At 42.0% G+C, this 9,640-nt stretch overlaps 51 pseudogenes; all 51 read left to right on the top strand.

The window, feature by feature from the left end:
• The first annotated feature begins 9 nt into the window (after nt 1-9).
• LOC142674189 (5S ribosomal RNA) lies at nt 10-128 on the top strand (annotated as a pseudogene).
• A 67-nt stretch (nt 129-195) lies between these two features.
• On the top strand, nt 196-314 carry LOC142690952 (5S ribosomal RNA; annotated as a pseudogene).
• Nucleotides 315-381: 67 nt separating this feature from the next.
• On the top strand, nt 382-500 carry LOC142737436 (5S ribosomal RNA; annotated as a pseudogene).
• Nucleotides 501-567: 67 nt separating this feature from the next.
• On the top strand, nt 568-686 carry LOC142738002 (5S ribosomal RNA; annotated as a pseudogene).
• Nucleotides 687-753: 67 nt separating this feature from the next.
• On the top strand, nt 754-872 carry LOC142666238 (5S ribosomal RNA; annotated as a pseudogene).
• Nucleotides 873-939: 67 nt separating this feature from the next.
• LOC142736534 (5S ribosomal RNA) lies at nt 940-1,058 on the top strand (annotated as a pseudogene).
• A 67-nt stretch (nt 1,059-1,125) lies between these two features.
• Nucleotides 1,126-1,244, top strand: LOC142737661 (5S ribosomal RNA; annotated as a pseudogene).
• Nucleotides 1,245-1,311: 67 nt separating this feature from the next.
• On the top strand, nt 1,312-1,430 carry LOC142738123 (5S ribosomal RNA; annotated as a pseudogene).
• A 67-nt stretch (nt 1,431-1,497) lies between these two features.
• Nucleotides 1,498-1,616, top strand: LOC142738434 (5S ribosomal RNA; annotated as a pseudogene).
• Nucleotides 1,617-1,683: 67 nt separating this feature from the next.
• LOC142726235 (5S ribosomal RNA) lies at nt 1,684-1,802 on the top strand (annotated as a pseudogene).
• A 67-nt stretch (nt 1,803-1,869) lies between these two features.
• LOC142689853 (5S ribosomal RNA) lies at nt 1,870-1,988 on the top strand (annotated as a pseudogene).
• A 67-nt stretch (nt 1,989-2,055) lies between these two features.
• LOC142735733 (5S ribosomal RNA) lies at nt 2,056-2,174 on the top strand (annotated as a pseudogene).
• A 67-nt stretch (nt 2,175-2,241) lies between these two features.
• Nucleotides 2,242-2,360, top strand: LOC142730252 (5S ribosomal RNA; annotated as a pseudogene).
• Nucleotides 2,361-2,427: 67 nt separating this feature from the next.
• On the top strand, nt 2,428-2,546 carry LOC142695413 (5S ribosomal RNA; annotated as a pseudogene).
• A 67-nt stretch (nt 2,547-2,613) lies between these two features.
• LOC142689304 (5S ribosomal RNA) lies at nt 2,614-2,732 on the top strand (annotated as a pseudogene).
• A 67-nt stretch (nt 2,733-2,799) lies between these two features.
• On the top strand, nt 2,800-2,918 carry LOC142726229 (5S ribosomal RNA; annotated as a pseudogene).
• Nucleotides 2,919-2,985: 67 nt separating this feature from the next.
• On the top strand, nt 2,986-3,104 carry LOC142675842 (5S ribosomal RNA; annotated as a pseudogene).
• Nucleotides 3,105-3,171: 67 nt separating this feature from the next.
• Nucleotides 3,172-3,290, top strand: LOC142699729 (5S ribosomal RNA; annotated as a pseudogene).
• Nucleotides 3,291-3,357: 67 nt separating this feature from the next.
• On the top strand, nt 3,358-3,476 carry LOC142737491 (5S ribosomal RNA; annotated as a pseudogene).
• Nucleotides 3,477-3,543: 67 nt separating this feature from the next.
• LOC142735808 (5S ribosomal RNA) lies at nt 3,544-3,662 on the top strand (annotated as a pseudogene).
• Nucleotides 3,663-3,729: 67 nt separating this feature from the next.
• On the top strand, nt 3,730-3,848 carry LOC142717118 (5S ribosomal RNA; annotated as a pseudogene).
• Nucleotides 3,849-3,915: 67 nt separating this feature from the next.
• Nucleotides 3,916-4,034, top strand: LOC142738468 (5S ribosomal RNA; annotated as a pseudogene).
• Nucleotides 4,035-4,101: 67 nt separating this feature from the next.
• LOC142699910 (5S ribosomal RNA) lies at nt 4,102-4,220 on the top strand (annotated as a pseudogene).
• A 67-nt stretch (nt 4,221-4,287) lies between these two features.
• Nucleotides 4,288-4,406, top strand: LOC142717706 (5S ribosomal RNA; annotated as a pseudogene).
• A 67-nt stretch (nt 4,407-4,473) lies between these two features.
• LOC142674211 (5S ribosomal RNA) lies at nt 4,474-4,592 on the top strand (annotated as a pseudogene).
• Nucleotides 4,593-4,845: 253 nt separating this feature from the next.
• LOC142737543 (5S ribosomal RNA) lies at nt 4,846-4,964 on the top strand (annotated as a pseudogene).
• Nucleotides 4,965-5,031: 67 nt separating this feature from the next.
• Nucleotides 5,032-5,150, top strand: LOC142675720 (5S ribosomal RNA; annotated as a pseudogene).
• Nucleotides 5,151-5,217: 67 nt separating this feature from the next.
• LOC142737753 (5S ribosomal RNA) lies at nt 5,218-5,336 on the top strand (annotated as a pseudogene).
• A 67-nt stretch (nt 5,337-5,403) lies between these two features.
• LOC142716312 (5S ribosomal RNA) lies at nt 5,404-5,522 on the top strand (annotated as a pseudogene).
• Nucleotides 5,523-5,589: 67 nt separating this feature from the next.
• LOC142675599 (5S ribosomal RNA) lies at nt 5,590-5,708 on the top strand (annotated as a pseudogene).
• Nucleotides 5,709-5,775: 67 nt separating this feature from the next.
• Nucleotides 5,776-5,894, top strand: LOC142726218 (5S ribosomal RNA; annotated as a pseudogene).
• A 67-nt stretch (nt 5,895-5,961) lies between these two features.
• On the top strand, nt 5,962-6,080 carry LOC142737852 (5S ribosomal RNA; annotated as a pseudogene).
• A 67-nt stretch (nt 6,081-6,147) lies between these two features.
• Nucleotides 6,148-6,266, top strand: LOC142735732 (5S ribosomal RNA; annotated as a pseudogene).
• A 67-nt stretch (nt 6,267-6,333) lies between these two features.
• On the top strand, nt 6,334-6,452 carry LOC142729123 (5S ribosomal RNA; annotated as a pseudogene).
• A 67-nt stretch (nt 6,453-6,519) lies between these two features.
• Nucleotides 6,520-6,638, top strand: LOC142695402 (5S ribosomal RNA; annotated as a pseudogene).
• A 67-nt stretch (nt 6,639-6,705) lies between these two features.
• Nucleotides 6,706-6,824, top strand: LOC142689293 (5S ribosomal RNA; annotated as a pseudogene).
• A 67-nt stretch (nt 6,825-6,891) lies between these two features.
• LOC142735588 (5S ribosomal RNA) lies at nt 6,892-7,010 on the top strand (annotated as a pseudogene).
• A 67-nt stretch (nt 7,011-7,077) lies between these two features.
• On the top strand, nt 7,078-7,196 carry LOC142675477 (5S ribosomal RNA; annotated as a pseudogene).
• A 67-nt stretch (nt 7,197-7,263) lies between these two features.
• On the top strand, nt 7,264-7,382 carry LOC142699720 (5S ribosomal RNA; annotated as a pseudogene).
• A 67-nt stretch (nt 7,383-7,449) lies between these two features.
• LOC142737490 (5S ribosomal RNA) lies at nt 7,450-7,568 on the top strand (annotated as a pseudogene).
• Nucleotides 7,569-7,635: 67 nt separating this feature from the next.
• On the top strand, nt 7,636-7,754 carry LOC142735807 (5S ribosomal RNA; annotated as a pseudogene).
• A 67-nt stretch (nt 7,755-7,821) lies between these two features.
• On the top strand, nt 7,822-7,940 carry LOC142717109 (5S ribosomal RNA; annotated as a pseudogene).
• Nucleotides 7,941-8,007: 67 nt separating this feature from the next.
• Nucleotides 8,008-8,126, top strand: LOC142738467 (5S ribosomal RNA; annotated as a pseudogene).
• A 67-nt stretch (nt 8,127-8,193) lies between these two features.
• Nucleotides 8,194-8,312, top strand: LOC142699899 (5S ribosomal RNA; annotated as a pseudogene).
• Nucleotides 8,313-8,379: 67 nt separating this feature from the next.
• On the top strand, nt 8,380-8,498 carry LOC142736182 (5S ribosomal RNA; annotated as a pseudogene).
• Nucleotides 8,499-8,565: 67 nt separating this feature from the next.
• Nucleotides 8,566-8,684, top strand: LOC142737264 (5S ribosomal RNA; annotated as a pseudogene).
• Nucleotides 8,685-8,751: 67 nt separating this feature from the next.
• Nucleotides 8,752-8,870, top strand: LOC142738099 (5S ribosomal RNA; annotated as a pseudogene).
• A 67-nt stretch (nt 8,871-8,937) lies between these two features.
• LOC142682058 (5S ribosomal RNA) lies at nt 8,938-9,056 on the top strand (annotated as a pseudogene).
• Nucleotides 9,057-9,123: 67 nt separating this feature from the next.
• LOC142675356 (5S ribosomal RNA) lies at nt 9,124-9,242 on the top strand (annotated as a pseudogene).
• A 67-nt stretch (nt 9,243-9,309) lies between these two features.
• On the top strand, nt 9,310-9,428 carry LOC142716301 (5S ribosomal RNA; annotated as a pseudogene).
• Nucleotides 9,429-9,495: 67 nt separating this feature from the next.
• On the top strand, nt 9,496-9,614 carry LOC142737812 (5S ribosomal RNA; annotated as a pseudogene).
• Nucleotides 9,615-9,640: the final 26 nt, after the last annotated feature.

Raw genomic sequence — 9,640 nt, 5'->3', positions numbered from 1 at the left:
ACATTTAACGTCAATGGCCATTCTAAGCTGGATGTGCCTGCTCTCGTTAGATCGCAGAAGTTACACAGCTTAATGCCTCGCTAGTACCAGTGTGGGAGACTGTCTGGGAATCCGTGGTGCGGTTGACTTTTTATTATGTCGTTTAGATTTTGTTTCACAATCGATTAAAAAGGACTATGGATTAAAGCATTTAATGTCAATAGCCATTCTAAGCTGAATGTCCCTGCTCTCGTCAGATCGCAGGAGTTACACAGCTTAAGTCCTCGCTAGTACCAGTGTGGGAGACTGTCTGGGAATCCGTGGTGCGGTTGACTTTTTATTATGTCGTTTAGATTTTGTTTCACAATCGATTAAAAAGGACTATGGATTAAAGCATTTAATGTCAATGGCCATTCTAAGCTGAATGTGCCTGCTCTCGTCAGATCGCAGAAGTTACACAGCTTAAGGCCTCGCTAGTACCAGTGTGGGAGACTGTCTGGGAATGCGTGGTGCGGTTAACTTTTTATTATGTTGTTTAGATTTTGTTTCACAATAGATTAAATAGGACTATGGATTAAGGCTTTTAATGTCAATGGCCATTCTAAGCTGAATGTGCCTGCTCTAGTCAGATCGCAGAAGTTACACAGCTTAAGGCCTCGCTAGTACCAGTGTGGGAGACTGTCTGGGAATCCGTGGTGCGGTTGACTTTTTATTATGTCGTTTAGATTTTGTTTCACAATCGATTAAAAAGGACTATGGATTAAAGCATTTAATGTCAATGGCCATTCTAAGCTGAATGTGCCTGCTCTCGTTAGATCGCAGAAGTTACGCAGCTTAACGCCTCGCTAGTACCAGTGTGGGAGACTGTCTGGGAATCCGTGGTGCGGTTGACTTTTTATTATGTCATTTAGATTTTGTTTCACAATAGATTAAATAGGACTATGGATTAAAGCATTTAACGTCAATGGCCATTCTAAGCTGAATGTGCCTGCTCTCGTCAGATCGCAGAAGTTACACAGCTTAAGGCCTCGCTAGTACCAGTGTGGGAGACTGTCTGGGAATCCGTGGTGCGGTTGAATTTTTATTATGTCGTTTAGATTTTGTTTCACAATCGATTAAAAAGGACTATGGATTAAAGCATTTAATGTCAATGGCCATTCTAAGCTGAATGTCCCTGCTCTCGTCAGATCGCAGAAGTTACACAGCTTAAGGTCTCGCTAGTACCAGTGTGGGAGACTGTCTGGGAATCCGTGGTGCGGTTGACTTTTTATTATGTCGTTTAGATTTTGTTTCACAATCGATTAAAAATGACTATGGATTAAAGCATCTAATGTCTATGGCCATTCTAAGCTGAATGTGCCTGCTTTCGTCAGATCGCAGAAGTTACACAGCTTAAGGCCTCGCTAGTACCAGTGTGGGAGACTGTCTGGGAATCCGTGGTGCGGTTGACTTTTTATTATGTCGTTTAGATTTTGTTTCACAATAGATTAAATAGGACTATGGATTAAAGCATTTAACGTCAATGGCCATTCTAAGCTGAATGTGCCTGCTCTCGTCAGAACGCAGAAGTTACACAGCTTAAGGCCTCGCTAGTACCAGTGTGGTAGACTGTCTGGGAATCCGTGGTGCGGTTGAATTTTTATTATGTCGTTTAGATTTTGTTTCACAATCGATTAAAAAGGACTATGGATTAAAGCATTTAATGTCAATGGCCATTCTAAGCTGAATGTCCCTGCTCTCGTCAGATCGCAGAAGTTACACAGCTTAAGGCCTCGCTAGTACCAGTGTGGGAGACTGTCTGGGAATCCGTGGTGCGGTTGACTTTTTATTATGTCGTTTAGATTTTGTTTCATAATCGATTAAAAAGGACTATGGATTAAATCATTTAATGTCAATGGCCATTCTAAGCTGGATGTGCCTGCTCTTGTCAGATTGCAGAAGTTACACAGCTTAAGGCCTCGCTAGTACCTGTGTGGGAGACTGTCTGGGAATCCGTGGTGCGGTTGACTTTTTATTATGTCGTTTAGATTTTGTTTCACAATCGATTAAAAAGGACTATGAATTAAAACATTTAATGTCAATGGCCATTCTAAGCTGGATGTGCCTGCTCTCGTTAGATCGCAGAAGTTACACAGCTTAACGCCTCGCTAGTACCAGTGTGGGAGACTGTCTGGGAATCCGTGGTGCCGTTGACTTTTTATTATGTCGTTTAGATTTTGTTTCACAATCGATTAAAAAGGACTATGGATTAAAGCATTTAATGTCAATGGCCATTCTAAGCTGAATGTCCCTGCTCTCGTCAGATCGCAGAAGTTACACAGCTTAAGGCCTCGCTAGTACCAGTGTGGGAGACTGTCTGGGAATCCGTGGTGCCGTTGACTTTTTATTATGTCGTTTAGATTTTGTTTCACAATCGATTAAAAAGGACTATGGATTAAAGCATTTAATGTCAATGGCCATTCTAAGCTGAATGTGCCTGCTCTCGTCAGATCCCAGAAGTTACACAGCTTAAGGCCTCGCTAGTACCAGTGTGGGAGACTGTCTGGGAATCCGTGGTGAGGTTGACTTTTTATTATGTCGTTTAGATTATGTTTCACAATAGATTAAATAGGACTATGGATTAAAGCATTTAACGTCAATGGCCATTCTAAGCTGAATGTGCCTGCTCTCGTCAGAACGCAGAAGTTACACAGCTTAAGGCCTCGCTAGTACCAGTGTGGGAGACTGTCTGGGAATCCGTGTTGCGGTTGAATTTTTATTATGTCGTTTAGATTTTGTTTCACAATCGATTAAAAAGGACTATGGATTAAAGCATTTAATGTCAATGGCCATTCTAAGCTGAATGTCCCTGCTCTCGTCAGATCGCAGAAGTTACACAGCTTAAGGCCTCGCTAGTACCAGTGTGGGAGACTGTCTGGGAATCCGTGGTGCGGTTGACTTTTTATTATGTTGTTTAGATTTTGTTTCACAATAGATTAAATAGGACTATGGATTAAGGCTTTTAATGTCAATGGCCATTCTAAGCTGAATGTGCCTGCTCTCGTCAGATCGCAGAAGTTACACAGCTTAAGGCCTCGCTAGTACCAGTGTGGGAGACTGTCTGGGAATCCGTGGTGCGGTTGACTTTTTATTATGTTGTTTAGATTTTGTTTCACAATCGATTAAAAAGGACTATGGATTAAAGCATTTGATGTCAATGGCCATTCTAAGCTGGATGTGCCTGCTCTCGTTAGATCGCAGAAGTTACACAGCTTAACGCCTGGCTAGTACCAGTGTGGGAGACTGTCTGGGAATCCGTGGTGCGGTTGACTTTTTATTATGTCGTTTAGATTTTGTTTCACAATAGATTAAATAGGACTATGGATTAAAGCATTTAACGTCAATGGCCATTCTAAGCTGAATGTGCCTGCTCTCGTCAGATCGCAGAAGTTACACAGCTTAAGGCCTCGCTAGTACCATTGTGGGAGACTGTCTGGGAATCCGTGGTGCGGTTGAATTTTTATTATGTCGTTTAGATTTTGTTTCACAATCGATTAAAAAGGACTATGGATTAAAGCATTTAATGTCAATGGCCATTCTAAGCTGAATGTCCCTGCTCTCATCAGATCGCAGAAGTTACACAGCTTAAGGCCTCGCTAGTACCAGTGTGGGAGACTGTCTGGGAATCAGTGGTGCGGTTGACTTTTTATTATGTCGTTTAGATTTTGTTTCACAATCGATTAAAAAGGACTATGGATTAAAGCATTTAATGTCAATGGCCATTCTAAGCTGAATGTCCCTGCTCTCGTCAGATCGCAGAAGTTACACAGCTTAAGGCCTCGCTAGTACCAGTGTGGGAGACTTTCTGGGAATCCGTGGTGCGGTTGACTTTTTATTATGTCGTTTAGATTTTGTTTCACAATAGATTAAATAGGACTATGGATTAAAGCATTTAACGTCAATGGCCATTCTAAGCTGAATGTGCCTGCTCTCGTCAGAACGCAGAAGTTACACAGCTTAAGGCCTCGCTAGTACCAGTGTGGGAGATTGTCTGGGAATCCGTGGTGCGGTTGAATTTTTATTATGTCGTTTAGATTTTGTTTCACAATCGATTAAAAAGGACTATGGATTAAAGCTTTTAATGTCAATGGCCATTCTAAGCTGAATGTGGCTGCTCTCGTCAGATCGCAGAAGTTACACAGCTTAAAGCCTCGCTAGTACCAGTGTGGGAGACTGTCTGGGAATCCGTGGTGCAGTTGACTTTTTATTATGTCGTTTAGATTTTGTTTCACAATCGATTAAAAAGGACTATGGATTAAAGCATTTAATGTCAATGGCCATTCTAAGCTGAATGTGCCTGCTCTCGTCAGATCGCAGAAGTTACACAGCTTAAGGCCTCGCTAGTACCAGTGTGGGAGACTGTCTGGGAATCCGTGGTGCGGTTGACATTTTATTATGTCGTTTAGATTTTGTTTCACAATCGATTAAAAAGGACTATGGATTAAAGCATTTAATGTCAATGGCCATTCAAAGCTGAATGTGCCTGCTCTCGTCAGATCGCAGAAGTTACACAGCTTAAGGCCTCGCTAGTACCAGTGTGGGAGACTGGCTGGGAATCCGGGGTGCGGTTGACTTTTTATTATGTCGTTTAGATTTTGTTTCACAATAGATTAAATAGGACTATGGATTAAAGCATTTCACGTCAATGGCCATTCTAAGCTGAATGTGCCTGCTCTCGTCAGAACGCAGAAGGTACACAGCTTAAAGCCTCGCTAGTACCAGTGTGGGAGACTGTCTGGGAATCCGTGGTGCGGTTGCATTTTTATTATGTCGTTTAGATTTTGTTTCACAATCGATTAAAAAGGACTATGGATTAAAGCATTTAATGGCAATTGCCATTCTAAGCTGAAAGTCCCTGCTCTCGTCAGATCGCGGAAGTTACACAGCTTAAGGCCTCGCTAGTACCAGTGTGGGAGACTGTCTGGGAATCCGTGGTGCGGTTGACTTTTTATTATGTTGTTTAGATTTTGTTTCACAATAGATTAAATAGGACTATGGATTAAGGCTTTTAATGTCAATGGCCATTCTAAGCTGAATGTGCCTGCTCTCGTCAGATCGCAGAAGTTACACAGCTTAAGGCCTCGCTAGTACCAGTGTGGGAGACTGTCTGGGAATCCGTGGTGCGGTTGACTTTTTATTATGTCGTTTAGATTTTGTTTCACAATAGATTAAATAGGACTATGGATTAAAGCATTTAACGTCAATGGCCATTCTAAGCTGAATGTGCCTGCTCTCGTCAGATCGCAGAAGTTACACAGCTTAAGGCCTCGCTATTACCAGTGTGGGAGACTGTCTGGGAATCCGTGGTGCGGTTGACTTTTTATTATGTCGTTTAGATTTTGTTTCACAATCGATTAAAAAGGACTATGGATTAAAGCATTTAATGTCAATGGCCATTCTAAGCTGAAAGTCCCTGCTCTCGTCAGATCGCAGAAGTTACACAGCTTAAGGCCTCGCTAGTACCAGTGTGGGAGACTGTCTGGGAATCCGTGGTGCGGTTGACTTTTTATTATGTTGTTTAGATTTTGTTTCACAATAGATTAAATAGGACTATGGATTAAGGCTTTTAATGTCAATGGCCATTCTAAGCTGAATGTGCCTGCTCTCGTCAGATCGCAGAAGTTACACAGCTTAAGGCCTCGCTAGTACCAGTGTGGGAGACTGTCTGGGAATCCGTGGTGCGGTTGACTTTTTATTATGTCGTTTAGATTTTGTTTCACAATCGATTAAAAAGGACTATGGATTAAAGCATTTAATGTCAATGGCCATTCTAAGCTGAATGTCCCTGCTCTCGTCAGATCGCAGAAGTTACACAGCTTAAGGCCTCGCTAGTACCAGTGTGGGAGACTGTCTGGGAATCCGTGGTGCGGTTGACTTTTTATTATGTCGTTTAGATTTTGTTTCATAATCGATTAAAAAGGACTATGGATTAAATCATTTAATGTCAATGGCCATTCTAAGCTGGATGTGCCTGCTCTTGTCAGATCGCAGAAGTTACACAGCTTAAGGCCTCGCTAGTACCTGTGTGGGAGACTGTCTGGGAATCCGTGGTGCGGTTGACTTTTTATTATGTCGTTTAGATTTTGTTTCACAATCGATTAAAAAGGACTATGGATTAAAACATTTAATGTCAATGGCCATTCTAAGCTGGATGTGCCTGCTCTCGTTAGATCGCAGAAGTTACACAGCTTAACGCCTCGCTAGTACCAGTGTGGGAGACTGTCTGGGAATCCGTGGTGCCGTTGACTTTTTATTATGTCGTTTAGATTTTGTTTCACAATCGATTAAAAAGGACTATGGATTAAAGCATTTAATGTCAATGGCCATTCTAAGCTGAATGTCCCTGCTCTCGTCAGATCGCAGAAGTTACACAGCTTAAGGCCTCGCTAGTACCAGTGTGGGAGACTGTCTGGGAATCCGTGGTGCCGTTGACTTTTTATTATGTCGTTTAGATTTTGTTTCACAATCGATTAAAAAGGACTATGGATTAAAGCATTTAATGTCAATGGCCATTCTAAGCTGAATGTGCCTGCTCTCGTCAGATCCCAGAAGTTACACAGCTTAAGGCCTCGCTAGTACCAGTGTGGGAGACTGTCTGGGAATCCGTGGTGAGGTTGACTTTTTATTATGTCGTTTAGATTATGTTTCACAATAGATTAAATAGGACTATGGATTAAAGCATTTAACGTCAATGGCCATTCTAAGCTGAATGTGCCTGCTCTCGTCAGAACGCAGAAGTTACACAGCTTAAGGCCTCGCTAGTACCAGTGTGGGAGACTGTCTGGGAATCCGTGTTGCGGTTGAATTTTTATTATGTCGTTTAGATTTTGTTTCACAATCGATTAAAAAGGACTATGGATTAAAGCATTTAATGTCAATGGCCATTCTAAGCTGAATGTCCCTGCTCTCGTCAGATCGCAGAAGTTACACAGCTTAAGGCCTCGCTAGTACCAGTCTGGGAGACTGTCTGGGAATCCGTGGTGCGGTTGACTTTTTATTATGTTGTTTAGATTTTGTTTCACAATAGATTAAATAGGACTATGGATTAAGGCTTTTAATGTCAATGGCCATTCTAAGCTGAATGTGCCTGCTCTCGTCAGATCGCAGAAGTTACACAGCTTAAGGCCTCGCTAGTACCAGTGTGGGAGACTGTCTGGGAATCCGTGGTGCGGTTGACTTTTTATTATGTTGTTTAGATTTTGTTTCACAATCGATTAAAAAGGACTATGGATTAACGCATTTGATGTCAATGGCCATTCTAAGCTGGATGTGCCTGCTCTCGTTAGATCGCAGAAGTTACACAGCTTAACGCCTGGCTAGTACCAGTGTGGGAGACTGTCTGGGAATCCGTGGTGCGGTTGACTTTTTATTATGTCGTTTAGATTTTGTTTCACAATAGATTAAATAGGACTATGGATTAAAGCATTTAACGTCAATGGCCATTCTAAGCTGAATGTGCCTGCTCTCGTCAGATCGCAGAAGTTACACAGCTTAAGGCCTCGCTAGTACCATTGTGGGAGACTGTCTGGGAATCCGTGGTGCGGTTGAATTTTTATTATGTCGTTTAGATTTTGTTTCACAATCGATTAAAAAGGACTATGGATTAAAGCATTTAATGTCAATGGCCATTCTAAGCTGAATGTCCCTGCTCTCATCAGATCGCAGAAGTTACACAGCTTAAGGCCTCGCTAGTACCAGTGTGGGAGACTGTCTGGGAATCAGTGGTGCGGTTGACTTTTTATTATGTCGTTTAGATTTTGTTTCACAATCGATTAAAAAGGACTATGGATTAAAGCATTTAATGTCAATGGCCATTCTAAGCTGAATGTCCCTGCTCTCGTCAGATCGCAGAAGTTACACAGCTTAAGGCCTCGCTAGTACCAGTGTGGGAGACTTTCTGGGAATCCGTGGTGCGGTTGACTTTTTATTATGTCGTTTAGATTTTGTTTCACAATAGATTAAATAGGACTATGGATTAAAGCATTTAACGTCAATGGCCATTCTAAGCTGAATGTGCCTGCTCTCGTCAGAACGCAGAAGTTACACAGCTTAAGGCCTCGCTAGTACCAGTGTGGGAGATTGTCTGGGAATCCGTGGTGCGGTTGAATTTTTATTATGTCGTTTAGATTTTGTTTCACAATCGATTAAAAAGGACTATGGATTAAAGCTTTTAATGTCAATGGCCATTCTAAGCTGAATGTGGCTGCTCTCGTCAGATCGCAGAAGTTACACAGCTTAAAGCCTCGCTAGTACCAGTGTGGGAGACTGTCTGGGAATCCGTGGTGCAGTTGACTTTTTATTATGTCGTTTAGATTTTGTTTCACAATCGATTAAAAAGGACTATGGATTAAAGCATTTAATGTCAATGGCCATTCTAAGCTGAATTTGCCTGCTCTCGTCAGATCGCAGAAGTTACACAGCTTAAGGCCTCGCTAGTACCAGTGTGGGAGACTGTCTGGGAATCCGTGGTGCGGTTGACATTTTATTATGTCGTTTAGATTTTGTTTCACAATCGATTAAAAAGGACTATGGATTAAAGCATTTAATGTCAATGGCCATTCAAAGCTGAATGTGCCTGCTCTCGTCAGATCGCAGAAGTTACACAGCTTAAGGCCTCGCTAGTACCAGTGTGGGAGACTGTCTGGGAATCCGTGGTGCGGTTGACTTTTTATTATGTTGTTTAGATTTTGTTTCACAATAGATTAAATAGGACTATGGATTAAGGCTTTTAATGTCGATGGCCATTCTAAGCTGAATGTGCCTGCTCTCGTCAGATCGCAGAAGTTACACAGCTTAAGGCCTCGCTAGTACCAGTGTGGGAGACTGTCTGGGAATCCGTGGTGCGGTTGAATTTTTATTATGTCGTTTAGATTTTGTTTCACAATCGATTAAAAAGGACTATGGATTAAAGCATTTAATGTCAATGGCCATTCTAAGCTGGATGTGCCTGCTCTCGTTAGATCGCAGAAGTTACACAGCTTAACGCCTCGCTAGTACCAGTGTGGGAGACTGTCTGGGAATCCGTGGTGCGGTTGACTTTTTATTATGTCGTTTAGATTTTGTTTCACAATAGATTAAATAGGACTATGGATTAAAACATTTAACGTCAATGGCCATTCTAAGCTGAATGTGCCTGCTCTCGTCAGATCGCAGAAGTTACACAGCTTAAGGCCTCGCTAGTACCAGTGTGGGAGACTGTCTGGGAATCCGTGGTGCGGTTGACTTTTTATTATGTCGTTTAGATTTTGTTTCACAATCGATTAAAAAGGACAATGGATTAAAGCATTTAATGTCAATGGCCATTCTAAGCTGAAAGTCCCTGCTCTCGTCAGATCGCAGAAGTTACACAGCTTAAGGCCTCGCTAGTACCAGTGTGGGAGACTGTCTGGGAATCCGTGGTGCGGTTGACTTTTTATTATGTTGTTTAGATTTTGTTTCACAATAGATTAAATAGGACTATGGATTAAGGCTTTTAATGTCAATGGCCATTCTAAGCTGAATGTGCCTGCTCTCGTCAGATCGCAGAAGTTACACAGCTTAAGGCCTCGCTAGTACCAGTGTGGGAGACTGTCTGGGAATCCGTGGTGCGGTTGACTTTTTATTATGTCGTTTAGATTTTGTT

This window comes from Rhinoderma darwinii, chromosome 1 (assembly GCF_050947455.1).
Source record: "Rhinoderma darwinii isolate aRhiDar2 chromosome 1, aRhiDar2.hap1, whole genome shotgun sequence".
In the NCBI taxonomy this organism is placed as follows: Eukaryota; Metazoa; Chordata; class Amphibia; order Anura; family Rhinodermatidae; genus Rhinoderma; species Rhinoderma darwinii.
The sequence above is the reverse complement of the archived record's forward strand: the minus strand, read 5'-3'. Positions and strand labels throughout refer to the sequence as shown.